This window comes from Panthera pardus, unplaced genomic scaffold (genome assembly GCF_024362965.1).
Source record: "Panthera pardus isolate Hobbes unplaced genomic scaffold, ASM2436296v1 HiC_scaffold_17, whole genome shotgun sequence".
Lineage (NCBI taxonomy): Eukaryota > Metazoa > Chordata > Mammalia > Carnivora > Felidae > Panthera > Panthera pardus.
In genome coordinates this window covers 12,456,834-12,473,855 of record NW_026526732.1, presented here as the reverse complement: position 1 = coordinate 12,473,855, position 17,022 = coordinate 12,456,834, and the positions used below count along the sequence as shown (strand labels likewise).

The 17,022-nt window shown below is 43.9% G+C and overlaps 1 protein-coding gene across 8 annotated transcripts in view; it reads left to right on the top strand.

Annotated features, from left to right (window-relative positions):
- Positions 1–17,022, top strand: part of TIAM2 (TIAM Rac1 associated GEF 2) — a 265,433-nt gene that overhangs the window by 202,019 nt on the left and 46,392 nt on the right. The gene's annotated exons all lie outside the window — the stretch shown is intronic.

Below are 17,022 nucleotides of genomic sequence, written 5' to 3'. Positions count from 1 at the left end.
ATAAATTTCTGCACAAAATAATATTCTTTAAAATCGCAGAACCTTTAAAAATCACCCACAGTGTTTTGTATTGTAATTGCTCTGTGATTGCAGATAAACAAAAGCCAACATAAATGCCAAAGTTGATTTTCTATTCAGTTGACTCTAAGGCAAAAACATTCTGCAGCAATCTCTTAGGCTCTTAGAAGAGTTGATACAATTTAATTCTCTGTCTCTTTTGTTAAGTACTGTTTTCTCAGTAAACTGCAAACTTTTTTTTTTAAAGGTTAAATTTTTTTTTTAATGTTTACTTTTGAGAGAGAGAGAGCGAGCCTGAGCAGGGGAAGGGCAGAGAGAGAGGGAGACACAGAATCTGAAGCACAGAATCCGAGCTGTCGGCACATAGCCTGATGCGGGGCTCGAACCCACGAACAGCGAGATCGTGACCTAAGTGGAAGTCAGACGCTTAACTGACTGAGCCACCCAGGTGCCCCTAAACTGCAAACTTTTAATGTAGGCCATAAATTTTAAAATTTTGCCAACGCTTAAAAATGAAAAGCTGTATGCCAGCTTATTTTTCTAAAGGTAAAATTTCCATATGAGGAATTAATCTGAAGGTGTGGATTTCTGAGCTTATTATTCATGTGTACTTCATATGTTGCAGGCAAGTAAGTCAGAGGCTCCAGCTAATACTGAAAACCTGTAGTTTGTCTTTGTATTCCTGGGGGAAGCTGGTCAAGCCCCCACACAAGACTGAGCATAGGGTCTTTATTGTTATGTGCACACAAGGGAGTTTTTATTCTTAATTGCGGTGATAACAGATTTCCGACTGACATCTCTGCATGATTACCAGAAATGAATGAAAAACACAAAAAGAGGAGTTGTTCAGATTTAATTATAAAGCAAGTTTATTGGGTCATTTTTGGAACTAAAAAAATCAGATGTAAGATTTGTGATTCAATAAGGTGTAGAGTGCTTTCTCCTCCTCTCTTGGGACTGTACTCCAATTTAAAATGCCATTAAATTGACTCTTGGCATACAAAAACGGGTGTCATAAAGCAAAAATCATGATGGAGCTAATTAATTACTTGGTTATATTAGGGCCATCACTCAGTGACCCTGGGCTCTGTTACAGGCCTGAGTGTTCCGTATAACACATGCCTATGTCCGTTCATTGGATTCATTATTCTTAAGGGATACGTTCACTGCCTGTTATATCTCTATGTATTTTATCATAATAAGAAATCATTGCAGAGTCTGTAGCTCTTTTGGTACTGTAAGAATAAATTTCTATAGAAAGCAGCGAATTTACTTTTTTTTTTTTTTTTAAATAGTAATGATCAAGCAGGTCAGCTAAACTTATTTATTACCCCATTTGTTTGTTTTGTGCAGAAACAGTACAAAGAGGTCCTAGGTCAGAAAGCCGTTGTATTATTTATCCCAGGGAGCCATTCTAACGCTCGAAGCCTTTCTAACTTCCCTAAGGGATACCAATGTCTGTGTATACACGTGGCTCAGCCGGTCAGACTGGTCGTGCTTCTCCACAGCTGGTCTTCTTCCAGGTCCCTCCACAGCCGCAGTACGTCCATCTGCTCGTCCGTCCCAAGACGGTGCTCTCCTGCCATCCGGGGAGAGCCCCCTGACCCCTCCCTGGTTTCCTGGGAGACCCTGTGTCCAGCGGGGCTGAATCGTCCTCCCCAGGATCCCGCCACCTCCCTGTGCCTGGGCTTTTGCTGTCTCTGTCCCTTACTGTTCCACAATAACGCGTTTATGTTGGAAACAGAACAGCCATAATGGGCTGCTTCCCCAAACACTTGGCAAATTTATTTGCCTTCTTCATTTTCTTTTTTTTTTTTTTAAGTCTATTTATTTTGAGAGAGTCAGTGTCAGTGGGGAGGGGCAGAAAGAGAGGGAGAGAGAGAATCCCAAGCAGGCTCCGTGCTGCCAGGGCAGAGCCCTGTGTGGGGCTGGAACTCACGAAACCGAGAGATGATCTGAGCTGAAGCCAAGAGTTGGACGCTTAACCGACCGAGCCACCCAGGCGCCCCTATTTACTTTTTTGAAGTAGTTGTGTAGCTTATAAAGAAAGAAGATGCCTGTGAGTGACCATCTCAAAAGGAAATCTGTGTGTGTTTAAGGATGGGGAGAAAGAAACTAAGGGGTAGGTGCGGGGTGGGGAATTGGAAGAGGAAAAGACCGAGTCCCTCATTTGTGCACCGTATCGTGGTTATACTCGGGAGCCTGCATTTGTGAAGTGGGAGGTGGGATGGGGTGGTGGCAGGCACGCAGCCTCTGAGTCAGACCTGGATTCGAGTCCTGGCTGCGCTTGCCGGTTGTGCGACCGTGGGCGCAGGTGGGTAGCCAGACGCGCTGGCTTCCTTACCCACCGTGGGGACAGTCCTGAGGTGCGGACCAGTTCTTCAGGTGGTCCCTGAGGAATTGAGCCCCACTTGCATGTAGCAACCTCATTTGCACACCTTTTATGGGATTTCTCCCCTTTGGTCTCACCTTCCCTGTTCCCTCACTTGGGCCTCTTGGGATCACCTTCCAAATGAACTTGTAAACCCCTGCCCTTGGCTTGGACTCTGCTTCCGGGGGAGCCTGTACTGAAGACATTGAACCTTGATTTATCATCTGAAAGACGAGCTTTCACCCCTCAGCCAAATGGGTCACCATGAGGGAGTCCACATCTGTGTGTGTCCAGCCCGGCTCCTTACGTGGCAGGAATTCCAAACATGGAGTCTCCTCTTCCCTCTCCTATGTAGCTTCATGTTTTATTTAAAATTACCCTAGGGGCGCCTGGGTGGCTCAGTCGGTTAAGTGTCTGACTTCAGCTCAGGTCACCATCTTGCGGTCCGTGAGTTCGAGCCCCGCATCGGGCTCTGGGCTGATGGCTCAGAGCCTGGAGCCTGCTTCCGATTCTGTGTCTCCCTCTCTCTCTGTCCCTCCCCCGTTCATGCTCTGTCTCTCTCTGTCTCAAAAATAAATAAACGTTAAAAAAAAGTAAATAAAATTACCCTGTTGTCCTTTGGCCATCGAATTAGAAAAAGGTAGTCCCATTTTCTTGCTAAAAAAAAATTAAAAATTACACAAAGGAAACAACTTAAATGACTTTGATAAGCAATTTTTATATAATTTTGAGTTATAGTTAGGAGTGGGCATCTCAGAGTCTGCCTTTCCCCCAGTTTCATGTTCCCTTGGCATTACCCGAAGGCAGCCCAATACTTGAAAAGAAGGAAGATTTTCCCATTTTGTTTTCCTCTACCTGTTAATTAAAAGAAACAAACAAACAAAATATCAAAAAAAAAAAAAAAACAAACAAACCCCAAAACCCAGCTGGTGCTCTGGAAGGGAAGACCTGTCTTTGTTGTTGTTGGTTAGAAGCGTAAGAATATCAGAAGAAGTTGTTGAGCTGTTGTTTTGGTCCTATCTTGACTTTCCGTGAGGAATGTTTACTGACCCCATATTGGGTGTTCAAAATGTGTGAGGCCCTGGGGACAAGCCACATTGAGTTTAGGGCTTTTGGTCTGCTTTTGGTTTGCTTAGGTATCCAGAAATTTATCTTTTTTAGCTTTAGTCTCTTGATCAGGTTAGAGCAAACAAAACAAAACCCTTTATTCTTCACGTACCTGACTGAAGAAAAGTGCTGGCCACAGTAGCAGATCCTGAGGAACCAGGGCAGTGATTGTAGCTTGCTGTTCAGCATCTTTGATTTTCTAGAAAAGAAGCATCCTACTGGTGTTTAGGACTCGTTGGTATGTATGATGTTGAGGAAAATGGTTCCCAGGCTTTGTGATGCTTAAGGCTCACCTGATGAACTTGAAATGCACATTCCTGGGTCTGGCTGTCCGCTTCCTTCGGAAGTCTGGGGTACGTGAGCTTCCTTGTTAAGTGGGCTCATTCACACTGCCCTGGGGCCATTAGTCTAAAGGAGGCAGGTCTCTACCTGAGAGGTAGGACCTACCTTTTCTCGAACCCTTGTGTGCCAAGGGTTTGGGGATGAAATGAGATAATATGTGTGAAGTTCTCAGCAAATGATAGCTGCTGTGTTTGTGTGGTGTTCTCTCAATGAGGGTTATGCTCCCCAAACCACCACCGCTGTCCTAAGTGGCTCAGGATGTGGCAAGTTGACTTGTTAGCTCGAGTGTTCTGCAGCCCACTCTCCGGAGACACTGGCCCGTTCAGCCAGCTGAGTACACCGAGAAGCAAAGAACCTCACAGAGTCACTGGCTTGGCTGTGATCTTCCTGTGATCCTCTGTGAAGAGTGGAGTAGAGAGGAACGCATTGAGAATTGATGAGCATTCAATATTAAGTTCCTTGGTTTCCTTAGAATGGATGACCATTTGATCCCTGCTTTTAAGGGTTTGAATTTCTTTTCGGCTTACCCACAGTGGAAAGAGAGGAAATGTATATATAGGCTGTGTTTGACTTTGAGCAGAAAAGTCCTCTGTAAAGACTTATTACAGAGAGGTTAATTTTGCCACCGGAATCCCCCAAAGAGGCTGGTGTTAGTTTTGAGCCAACAAGGCTGCCATTGAGTGAGTTCGGTGTGCCAGCCCTCATCACACCAGGTTCCTGTTAATGCCATTTTTGTGGTTTATGTGGAAAATCCTTTTCTGGGGTATACCATCTTTTGAGAAATTCCAACAGCTTTTAAGAGAGTCTCCTTGGGCATAGAGTTCCTGAAGAAAGTCTTTCTGTCAACACCAAGCTTGTTGTGGCATTAACGTGGTCTCTGTCCATAAACAGTGATTAACACTGTGCTGTGAAGGTCCAGGTATATTTAACAGGAGCCAAATAGAGACCTGTCTTCCTGCTCCCGCTTTGACAATATCAGCCCAGCGGTGCTTATCCGATGATGAAGGTAGTTGAAGCCTAAGGTTCTTTTTTTTTTTAATTCCTCACCCAGCTTTGAATCAGTCTCTTTCTAAAATTGATGTTTGAGTAGTGTAGGTCACACTACCAGAAGCCACTTAGATGCAAATTTGCTCTTTGGAAGGAATTGCTCCTGGGACTGAACGTGCCCCTTCTACAGCTTTCCACCAGCAGAGGAATTCCAGAGCCAGCTCTGATGTGGCAAACCCACTAATTTCCTGTTTATGAGGATGAGGGCGCTTGGGCTTCCATAGCCTGGTATAGGATGACGAACAGCGCTTAGCCCAGGGAATGCTCTGTTTGTGCGTGAAACTGCTGTTACTGAGTCTGGCTGGCTGACACCCCAGATCCCCAGATGTAAAAGCTTAGGAGTTCCTAAAGATGTCTGGTGCATTAAAATTTTGTTTAAAAAAATGAGTGAGAAATATACCACTTTTACCAGGACACAGAGAACTTTGGTATCAGAAATCTTTGTTCCTTATAATGGTGCCAAAGGTCGTTTTCCGTTTCATCAGCGGAAGTGAGCATGTGGATTTCTGAGCAGAGGAGGGAACTGTGGTCCCTAGATACTAATTCTTGTATAAAACAGTGTTGTAGGGGAATATGGTCCCCTTTTTCTTCGTCCTCCATTCACTTGTTTATTTACAACTAGACAACGCTCTGCTAAATGTTGCAGGTACATAAAGAGGAATTAGTCATTATTTTCTATCCTCAAGAAGCTTATAGTTGAGTGGGAAAAGTAAAACACTTGTGAATAATAATTCACTGTTTAAGAAAAGAAAATTTTCAATAAAGAGTGAGAAGTTCAGCTCAAGTAGAATTCTCACTGATGTTTTTGTTTCTTTTGAGCAAAGAGTCCAAAACAGAGGCATGCAAAATTGGAGAAAGCTTAGCATTTGCTCTGAGCACTGCCGATGGACAGTTACCAATTGGGAGGTGTGTGGCGTGGGGTCCGGGGGACATTTCACGTACAGCATGCAACCTGGGACCCAGACCGTTTGTAGAGGTCACCTCGCTAGTGTGTGAGCAGGAAATAAAATTGGAAAGTCTTTTGGGGATTGTAGAAAACCCTAAATTTCAGGAATTTATAACATGTCATGGCCTGTGTCTGAAAAACCTGGTGACTATTGCATTAATTACCCCTGCCTTGTATAAAATGCAGAGGATTTGTCTGGTCACTTTATGACCACTAATGCACAGCTTGAAACGCTTCTGGGTAGATACTCTGCCCCTTGCATATCTGCTTTATTATTCTATGACTATGGTTTCATTCCTTTGGGTCTTAAAGTATTGTTTTTAACGACCACAAGCCCCTTGCAAAATAAATACTCAAATGAATGTTTTTTGGGGGGAGAGGGGGAAAGAATGAATAAATGAATTATCATAGGTGTCCTATAGAACCACAGTGTGCCTCAGCACATGAAGCCGTGGCCAGGAATGGTATGGTCCTCACAGGTGTCGTTAGGGGAGTGACGGGAGGAGCCATGCTCTGCTGGCTTGTGGTAGGGAGGGTGCTGGTTAGGAGATGCCCTGCAGCATGGAGGATGAGGCCATCTCGGACTGAGGGAGAAGCTGGTAAGTGAAGTTTGCCAGCAGCGTGAGTTAAAAACCAGTCCTAGGTTATCTCTGCTAACCTTAAATACAAATTCCTCTTTCAGGTAAAAATTGACAGAATTTCTCTAAAAAACACTGTATGAAATTTCTGTGGGATATGTCACTTTTAATAGGCATTTGAGAGTTTGGGATGACTGGATCGAATATAGTCTCCTGTGCCCGTGCAGTGAGCCGGGGTGCTATGCAATAGTGCTTCTGGGAAGCCGTTAGGTGGTGTTGGAAAGAGGAAACTCTATAGCCTGTTACGTAAAAGAAGAAAAAGATCTGACTGTTCCTGTGGATATGATGACTACTGACGGCTAGACGATGCCTGTCTGCATTTCCGTGTTTGCGCTTTGCGTTGGGCTTAAAGATGAATTGTGTTCCTGACCACCTTCTTCCTTGTGCAGGAATTGAGACCATCTGGAAGGACCATGTAGGGATATCTCCTTTTTAGTTTTCACTTTTGGAGACAGCTATATTGTGACTGTATCTCTAATTGTTCGGATTGGTAATACACGTGCCTTGTACGAAATTCCAGCAGTATGAAGGGTTACACAGTCCGAGCTGTGTAGGGAAGTGGTTAAGAGCGTGGACACTAGGCAGACGACCTGGGTTCAGTCTTGGTTCCAGGGTTGCCCCCTTACCAGCTGTGTGATCTTGGTTGGACAAGCCACTTAATTGGTCTGTGCTTAGTTTTTGCAACTGTAATACAGTCTAGGATCTTTATGGGATTCATGAGCTAATTTTTGGAAAGAACTAGATTGTGCCTGGCACACAGTGAAGGCCACATAAGTGTTTGTTAACTAAATAACATAGATGAACTTCTCCCACTCTGTCCTTAGTCACCCATTTTGTCTCCCAGAGGTAACCGTTGGTTTTAGTTTCTTTCTCATTCTGGTCTGGAGATGCTTAAATGTTGGGGGATATGGTGGGGTATTTTTCTGCTCTGTTTTATTACATTATCTTTGTACATGGCTATGTGAATATAGCAAAAGAAGTTACATGGCAAAAGAAACTTCAAAGGTGTGATTAAATTAAGGATCATGAGATGGGGACATTATCCTGGATTATACGCATGGGCCCAGTGAAAGAGAGAGGCTGGAGAGTCAGAATTGGAGATGTGAGGACATAAGCAGATTAGAGTGATGTGGGCCTGGGAGCCAAATAATGCATGCAGCTTCTCGAATTAGCAGAGGCATGGGAACAGATTCTCCCTTAGAGCCTCCAGATGGAAAGCAGCCCAGCTGCCCATTTTAGTCTTCTGACCACCAGAACTGTAAGATAATAAATTTGAGTTAAAGTGTCAAGCACTGTGTTTGATGGAGCAGGTACAAAAATAAAGAACCACAGTCCTACTGAGGCTGCTACAGTGGGGGAGGAGCGGATGTGCCGACAGACCACAATCACAATCCGCCAGAGTAATAGCTGTAGTCCTGCAGCTCCTAAACTTGTTGGTCTTCAGGTCCTCAACTCTAGAAAATCGTCAAGGACCCCAAAGAGCTATTGTTATGCAGATTTTGTCTATCAATGTTTATTATGTTAGACATTTAAAAAATAGTTATTAAAATTTATTTTAAAGTAAGAATAATGAATCTACTTCACATTAACATGATGAGCATATTTTTAGTGAACTGGCCTCCAAACCAAAAAAGAAAAAAATAAAGATCAGAAGAATAGTTTTGTTTTACATTTTTGCAGTCTCTTCACTGGGTGTCCTACTAGAAGACAGCTGGCTTTTAGGTCAGCTTCTGTGTTTCAGCCTATTGCAGTGTTTGTTTTCATGAAAGCGATATGAAGAAAATTCAGTCCCACACAGATACATAGTTGCAAAAGAGGTATTTTAATAATCTTTCAGATAATTGTGGGTATCCTTCTTTAATATTACACCAAAACTCAACAAGTGGTCAGTCCTTCGAAGTGAGTTGCAATGTGGGGTCTGAAACATAAACGGTGGACTTTTCTACTTGCTCCTATTAAAATCCATTGGCTTTACACTCTGAATGGATCTTTTAATCATGTGATTTTGTAACATGCAATAGCTACTTGGAAAATATTAGGTTGCTAGGTTATTTAGGTCTTTCAAATATGGACATTTCACTGTACAACATTAAAATCACATTAATATCACCACCAGTTTCCTGTGGAAAAGCCTTGATGTATTGGAAAGCTATCAAGGTCACAGTGGTAAACACAAGTTTTCCCAGATTTGAAGTTTTGCTAGAAAGTTGGAGTTCTATCTATAATAGTCATGTTTTTTCTTGGAAGTGATAGGCTCTTTTTTTTTTTTCATTTTATTTATTTAAAACAATTTTTTTAATGTTTATTCATTTTTAAGAGACATAGGGTGTGAGTGGGGGATGGACAGAGAGAGAGAGAATGAGAGAGAGAGAGAGAGAGAGAGAGAGAGAATCCAAAGCAGGCTCCAGGCTCTGAGCTGTCAGCACAGAGCCCGACACGGGCCCGAACCCACAAATTGTGAGATCATGACCTGAGCCAAAGTCAGATGCTTAACCGACTGAGCCACCCAGGTGCTCCTCATTTTATTTATTTACTTATTGAGAGAGCACTTGTGTGCAGGTGGGGGAAAGGCGGGGCAGGGTGGGGGGGAGAGAGAGAGAGAAAGAGAGAAGGAGAGAGAGAGGGGATCTTAAGTAGACTCCATGCTCATTGTGGAACTCCACATGGGGCTCCATCTCACAACTATGAGATTATGACCTGAGCCAAAATCAGGAGTTGGACACTGAACTGACTTAGCCACTCAGGTGCCCTCACTTTGTTCATTTTAAAGAAAATATTTTGTCAGTTATTTTTTTTGAGTAAACATAGTTTTATAGAAAACAAAAAACACAACTTGTTCAGCTTGCAACCCAGTGGTGTGAGTGCATTTTCTTGGAACAGCCGTGGCAGAGAGCCATATGGATACTTCCCAAACGTGTTCCCAAGTGTTGAGTTTTAGTAAGATCAGCCATTTTTTCTGCTTCATTGAGGACATTTTTTGTTTGTTTATTTTTGAGGCAGAGAGAGAGTGCAAGCAGGGGAGGGGCACGAACTGTGAGATCATGACCTGAACTGAAACCAGGAGTCGAACGTTTAACTGACTTAGCCATCCGGGCACCCCAGAACATTCTTAATGGACGCTGGCGTGTTCCCTGATGTAAGCATGGGGTAACGGCGTCAGTGGTGACCAGTACGGTTGTTGCCGCTGCTCTGACACGTGCTGTGCCACTAGAAGGTCCACCCACGACTGTCTTGTGCCGCCATTGCAGATGTCCTCAGAAAAAGGCAAGTGACGGCATTTTTATGAAAATCATCTTGAACTTGCAGACCATTTGCAAGGGTCTCAGTGACCCCCAGGAGTCTACAGACTACACTCTGAGAAGGGCTGTTAGTGTACATAAGGGGCAGCGGTAACTCATGTTCTAGGTTCTCAGGGCCACTTCTGAGGGAGGGTCTCACTTGTGTTAAACCTGGAGAAAGCAGTGCATTCTGGGTACAGAGAAGTGGCAGAGGGTGGGGGTCAGGGTCTGGCTGTGGCAGATGCGGGAGTCATTCACGGTTTTTGGACAGTAACGTATGAACGGGGGAGGTGGAGAAGATAGGACTGGGGAAGGCCAGGTCACAAAGGGTCTTGTGTGCCAGGCAGGGAAGGCCTGGTGACGAGGAGCCAGGGGGAGGGGAGGGCAGGTGCACTGAAGCTGCTGATGGTCCAGCTGAGAAATGATACAGGTGTGGGCCAGGCTGGGATGGGGTTGAGGAGTGGGGGGCACTGTGGTGGCGAGACAGTCCCCGGGCTTCCCTCCACTTAGGTTGGCAGGGGTCATTGTCCTTCCTCAGCACAGGGTCTTTTGTATTTTATCACTAGTAAGTCACCAGACACGTAAGAGGAGCCACTCAATAAATATTTTGCTCAATCATAGGAATGAATGAATCAAGGATATAGGAATTACAGGACTTTAAGCTTTAAAAAATTTTTAAAAAATGGGGCGCCTGGGTGGCTCGGTCGGTTAAGTGTCCGACTTCGGCTCAGGTCATGATCTCGCGGTTCAGAGTTCGAGCCCCGCATCAGGCTCTGTGCTGACAGCTCAGAGCCTGGAGCCTGCTTGGGATTCTGTGTCTCCGTCTTTTTCTGCCCCTCCCCTGCTCGTGGTCTGTCTTTCTCTCTCTCAAAAATAAAACAAACAAAATAAAAGAAAACAAAACAAAACCCTCGAAGGTCTTGCATTTCCAATACTGATTTTTCAACAAGATGCTAATACTTAACATTATACCTTAAAATGTGGTTTAAAGTGCAGAAAATACACCTCATAGCTAAGAAGGGAATCGTGGCTTTGTTCAGGAGGCCGAGTTTGTGGCGGAAAGAATTTGACTTTGAAAAAACATTTTTCCATGAAGTTGGCAAATGAACCATGATGCTTGATTTTAATTTTGATCCTGAATTCAAACACAAAAGTTGTCCATGATGTGAGACTTGCCGTTTTCTACCCCCCTACCGCGGTGAGTACTCCTTACTCATGAGAGTGTCCGAGGCCAAGTGGAGAAACCTGGGGTCTCTTTTTTTAACTTTGCTTTAATTTATTCATTGAACAAATAAATTTGGTGGCTGCCTGTTCTGTGTCAGGCGCTGTTTTAGAAGTGCTGGAGATACAGCAGTGAACACAACAGGTAAAAACTCCTTGAGCACACGGAGCTTATATTTCAGTGTGTGGAAATGGATATAAGCAGTAAACGTAAGTAGATGATATCGTGTACGAACAGGTGATAAGTGTGATGGAAAACAAATAGATCAGGGGAGGCGGGACCAGGAGTAGAGATGGGGGCAGGTTGCAGTTGTAAATAGGGCACCAGTCGTTGTCGGTGAGACGGAGGCATTGGAACAGGCTTGGAGGTGACGGATGGAGCCTTGGGGGCATCTGGAAGCAAAGCTTTCCAGGTGGAGGAACAACCACAGGTGCCCCAAGATGGGGATGTAGGTGGCATGTTTAAGGCAAATAGCCCAGCATCCCTGGGTGAGAGAAAGGGGACTGGGGAGGTGATGCCCAAGAGGACATGTGAGGCAGGATCAGGGAGGACTTGCCCAGCTCAGAGTCTGAAGAATAGGAGGGGCTGTCCATGTTTTGAGCAGACGCGTGGCATCATCTGACCAGGATTTTAAAAGGATCACTGACTATTGAGAACAGGCTGTCCGAGGCCAAGGGTGGGTTGAGGCTTTTGTAGTGATCCAGGTGGGACATGATGGAGCCTTTGCTCACAGTGGCGGCAGTGGAGGTACAGACAACAGAACTTGCTCAGAGATTGGGTGTGGGGTGTCCAGGAAGGAGAGGAAGCAAGGGTGACTCCCAGGTTTGACCTTGAGCGACTGTTAGCAAGGAGTTGCCATCACCCAAGATGGGGAAGCTGTCGATAGAGTGGTTTTGGGGGAAGACCAGGACTTTACTTTGGAACACCTTGTGTTAAGTCTCTGTGTTTATAGTGAATATTCCACCTGCTTCCAAAATGGCTTTAAAATGACTTATACTGAAAGGTCATATATAAAATTCCACAAAATTCATCAAAACTAGCAACATAAGGGGAAGGGGGGAGGAGATTTGAATGACATCTTGCCTACTTTAAAGGTTTTCAGGCATAGTATAGGGGCAAAAACATGTTCCTTTATAAGAGAAAACGATGAAGTTTGAAACAGTGCAGCAAATTCTTTTCCTCTGACCCAGTTGGGTTGTGATTGGTTACATCTTATAAATTTATTTCTGATCCTACGGTTCTCAGCTCTGATTATCTGTTTATAAATTGTTCATCCCCATGACATCTTTTAACACGTTAAGAGAAAATATGACCAAGTTCACATTATCCAATTTTATGACTTGTGAGTAGCTCTGGGAAAAGTTACTTGGAAAGAAACACGAGAAAATGTTAGAAGAATTATTTTGTGTCCTTTGTGCGGAGGCCTGACCAGCCACCCCTGGAGAGCGGGCAGACGCGGGACCGTGTAGAACAGTGTGCAGAATGCTCCTTCCTCCCAAATCTCTCAATGGGCTTCCTATAGAATCTGGAATTTCCAGGGAAGCACTGAGAAGCTTCTAAACATGGCTGTTTTCAGCTTTTTTACATTTACCTTCCCAACGCTAATTACTCCTAGATTGTCATCGGGGAATTTAATTCTGACTTTAGTGTTTCAGTTGGTAAATGACCCTGTCACACTTCTGTGAAGTGGAAGCACTTTTGCATAGTAGTGTTAGCAACGTTATTTGAATGTCTGTTGAATTGTGTCATTCAGATGTTACAGAAACGAGGGGGAAGAGGCTGAAAAATGCTGATAAGAAGCCTAGGTTTCATAAGCTTAATACCTGTGCCCCAGAAATGCCAGTCATCAGGTGTGCCCCAGCCAGGGAGCCCGTAGTGCCACACGGATGTCCTTTAATCTCCAGTAGGCCAGTATGTGTTCACTGGGGAAGCAGAAGATTAAGGTATGTGGCAGGTGACTATGAACAGACATGTTATAATTTGTTAAGATCTCTGGGAATACAAATCTTCACAGAACCCACAAACTCAGTCTTCATGCTTTTGGGATTGTATTCTGTGAGAAGTAGGGGGCTGCCCACACGTCACCTTGGGGGATTGCGGACTCTTCCTCTTTTGAACTTGGTATTTCTGATATGGCAGTTATGACTTATTGCCTTGCAGTATCACTGTGTACTTAATGTAATTTATCTACTAGCTTGAAAATCCCTTGAGAAACGGAGACCTTGACGAATACCAAGATTCTTAAGACATGGAAGCCAGCACGGTTCTTGGGAACAGCAGGTGTGTCCCTCAAATATCTATTAAGTGAAAGTAAGGTTCATAGGAGTCTCTTAATGTGAAGTAAAGGAGGTGTTCCTGAGAGTGGGTTCTGGGGGATAAAAAGAATCCTGGAGCATTCCTCGAAGCCTCCCAGTTTTCCTCCTTACAAATTTGACTGCAAGGGAGGTGTGCTGGGACTTTCTCAGAGTTCAAGTCTCTGCTCATCTGCACACATGTCTGAGGGGCTCTGGGATGGCCCATGATGCCGTTCACTGAACCATATGCCCCAGCTGCAACGAGTTTGACTGCTTATCTCAGAAGAATGGCTTCCACCCTGGTCTGTGCTGCTCTGTAACTTCCAGGGGCTGATTGGTACCCTTGACATACGATCCTTTTGGCAGATAAACCCAAACCACAACTAAGAGGGAACAGTCTGTGTCACCACTGTAGGTCCATGTGGATAGTGAGATGTGTTTTAAGATGAACATGGGGGTAGTAACATGTGTGCAAGATTGGATCTGCAGTGAGGGGATCTGGATTGTAGCTCCAACCTTGGGCTTGACCTTGGGTGGGTTACTCTAACTCCAGTTCCCTCAACTCTTAAAATGAAGGATCAAACAAAACAATTTAGTGTTTTATTTTGTGTTGTTTTTCTCAGAAACTCAGTTATTTAATAGGCGTAAAGCACCAATTGAAATGACATGGGAATGTGCATTTCTGACAAAAGCTTGAGAAGTGAAAAAAGCAAAGTAATTGATCAAGCATTCCATTTTGGTTTCGCAACAAACCTCATCACCTCTTTAAATAGCATCAGGTTTTGACTGCCCCAGAGAAGGTGTTTGTTAAGGGTTCGTAATGATAGGCTGACTTGAATCTAAAGATCCCAATGAAGTTTAAAAGCATTAATTACCCCTTACATCACCCTGATGGAGCAGAGATGTGTTATTACCATTTTACTTTCACAGCTGGGTAAATCAAGGCACAGAGACACATTAAACTGCTGGTAACTTGGACAAGGTCATGATCAGTGGTAGGGAGAGAAGTGTATCTTCGTGTTTCTCCGTCTAGGTAGGGGAAAGGCTTTTAACTCCTTTTTTTTCCTTAAGTTTTTTTAACGTTTGTTCATTTTTGAGAAACAGAGTATGAGTGGGGGAGGGGGCAGAGAGAGAGGGAGACACAGAATCTGAAGCAGGCTCCAGGCTCCAAGCTGTCAGCCCAGAGCCCGACACAGGACTTGAACTCAAACTGTGAGATCATGACCTGAGCCACCCAGGCACCCCTCCTTTTAAATATTTGTCTATTAACATACCTACGGAGACTGAAACCTGTGATAACATGTGCTGCAGTAAAACAAATTCAGGTGTTAACCGAATTGGTAATGACCCTCTGTATTATCTGTATTCTTTTTTTTTTTAATTTTTTTTTTAACGTTTATTTATTTTTGATACAGAGAAAGACAGAGCATGAACGGGGGAGAGTCAGAGAGAGAGGGAGACACAGAATCCGAAACAGGCTCCAGGCTCTAAGTGGTCAGCACAGAGCCTGACGCGGGGCTTGAACCCACAGACCGCGAGATCATGACCCGAGCCGAAGTCGGACACTCAACCAACTGAGCCACCCAGGCGCCCCTGTATTATCTGTATTCTTATCTGAAGGCTGGGATGGCGATTTGGAGCAGACTGCCTTGTGTTTGGTGCTTCTCACTTTAGGGGAAGGTCACTTGTTCGGTAATAGTTTCACTGTCATCATTCTTAATGTCTTTTTTAATAATTCACACTGATTTTTGTGACCCTTTCAGTAAAGTGATTGTATATTTTGTGTAGTTCCTTGGCACTCACACAGTGGACTTGAACTCCAATTTCTCTCCTGTAAAATCCACATTAACAGTCTTACCTTCTTTTAAAAAAAAAAAAGTATTTACGTACAAAAAATTCACCTTTAAAGTGTACACATCAGTAGTTTTCAGTATATTCATGGAGTTGCGCAGCCATCACCACTAATTCCAGAATATTTTTGTCATCTCCAGAAGATACCGTGGACCCATCAGCAGTCACCCCCACCGCCCCTCCCCCCAGCCCCTGACAGCCACTAATCTATTCTCTTTCTGTGGATGTGCCTGTTTCGGCTACTTCACGTAAGTGGAGTCGTATGCCATGTGGCCTGTTGTACCTGACTGCTTTCATTTAGCATGACGTTTTCTAGGTTCGGCCATGTTGTAGCATGAGTCAGTCATGGATTCCCCTTTATGGCTGAGTGGTACTCTGTTTTACCCTCTCGCAGTCCCACCGGGCAGTAGCCCTTCCTGGAAGGTGTTCCTCAGGTTTTCTTTCTCCTGTAGCACATCCCCTAATAGAATCGTGGGCATACTCTTGTTAGAAGTTTCCTTTCAGGGGCCTTAAGTACACCTAAGTAGTTTGGAAGGGTTTTGAACTTAAATTCTACTTTATTCAAATTCTTAAGTGTCTGAAATACAGTGGTGTGTATTTGTGGTGTGATTAAGTGTGGCATCTGGGGGTCTTCCTAGCTCTGGCGGATACCAGTTTCTTGTAGAACCGAAACCTAAGCTGGAGATCCCTCTTACCATTGACTGGTTTTCATTAGGGACCCTGATAAGGTACGATGCGAGGCCCTTTGCCTTCTTACTTTGGGTTGCATGCATGCCTCTGTCACAACCATAGCCTGCCTAGAAAATGAGAATGTGGGTATACCTACTTCCCTTCTTGCCCCTTCTCAGAAGGCTCTGCTCCATTATTTGGCCTGGTGGTGGCCTGCAACCCATTCCTGCCCTGAAAACAGCTGCCATTTTCCTGTTCCTTTAAAGGTTCTTTCAGGTGTTGGGGGTAGTTATAATAAGATAATTGACTCGAATCAGGGCAGCCTCCTATTAAGAAACATTTCCTGCCAGTATTTACTTCTCTCTGTCGATCACCAGAGACCTTGCATTGTCAGGAACATCACCAATTGGAATGTGACCTCAAGTGAAATGGATTTGGAAGATTTATGAAATTTACATTTTTTGGCATGCTATTTGTGCTGTGATAGAATTTACTTCTTTGCCAGCTTAACAGTGACATTCAGACAGATGCTTTTTTTTCTTGACACAGGAATAGTAACAATAATGAAATGTAGAGTCCCAGATATCTTCAGAAAAGTTGATCAATTTTTGTCTGCATCAGAAGTACATAGTGTCGCTGGTGATGTCTTTGTTAATGGTGCAGGAGGCCTTGACTGGCCTTGGAATGCAGTCAACTCAGAGTTGTTTTCTCTCATTGAATAAAGAGTCCGTCTCTTTCAATTAAATGGTTTTATTTTCATTCTGTTTCACTGACCGATGATGAGCCGTATTTGCCTAGATGACGGAGTACAGCACACGCCGTTAATGCAGAGTGTCATGAGTCACTGCGTTTTAAGTAAAAGCATGCGTAAAATTTAGGGAAGTCTGAGTTAATTAAAAATAATGCCATACAAGGTCTGCACATTCAACCTTAAAAGTTGAGAGATTTTAAGCTTTTCTGTGCAAAGAAACTCAGTGTCCAGTGTGCTCCTGGCTCTGTGAGAAACTGTGTGTTGTGGGCACTAACGCAGAATTTTACAACAGTGGGTGAAGCTTGGAGAAAACACAACATCCATAAGGTGAAGGAGTTCAGTTGGATAATTTCTAAGATTCTCTTCAGGTCTAAAATTTATAGATTTTCTACAAGCTGTTCATTTGTGGACTTACGTGGTAGAAATTCTGAGAAATTAAACAGAAATCGAATAGATTGAGTAGATTAAGAACATAAATCCCACAAACT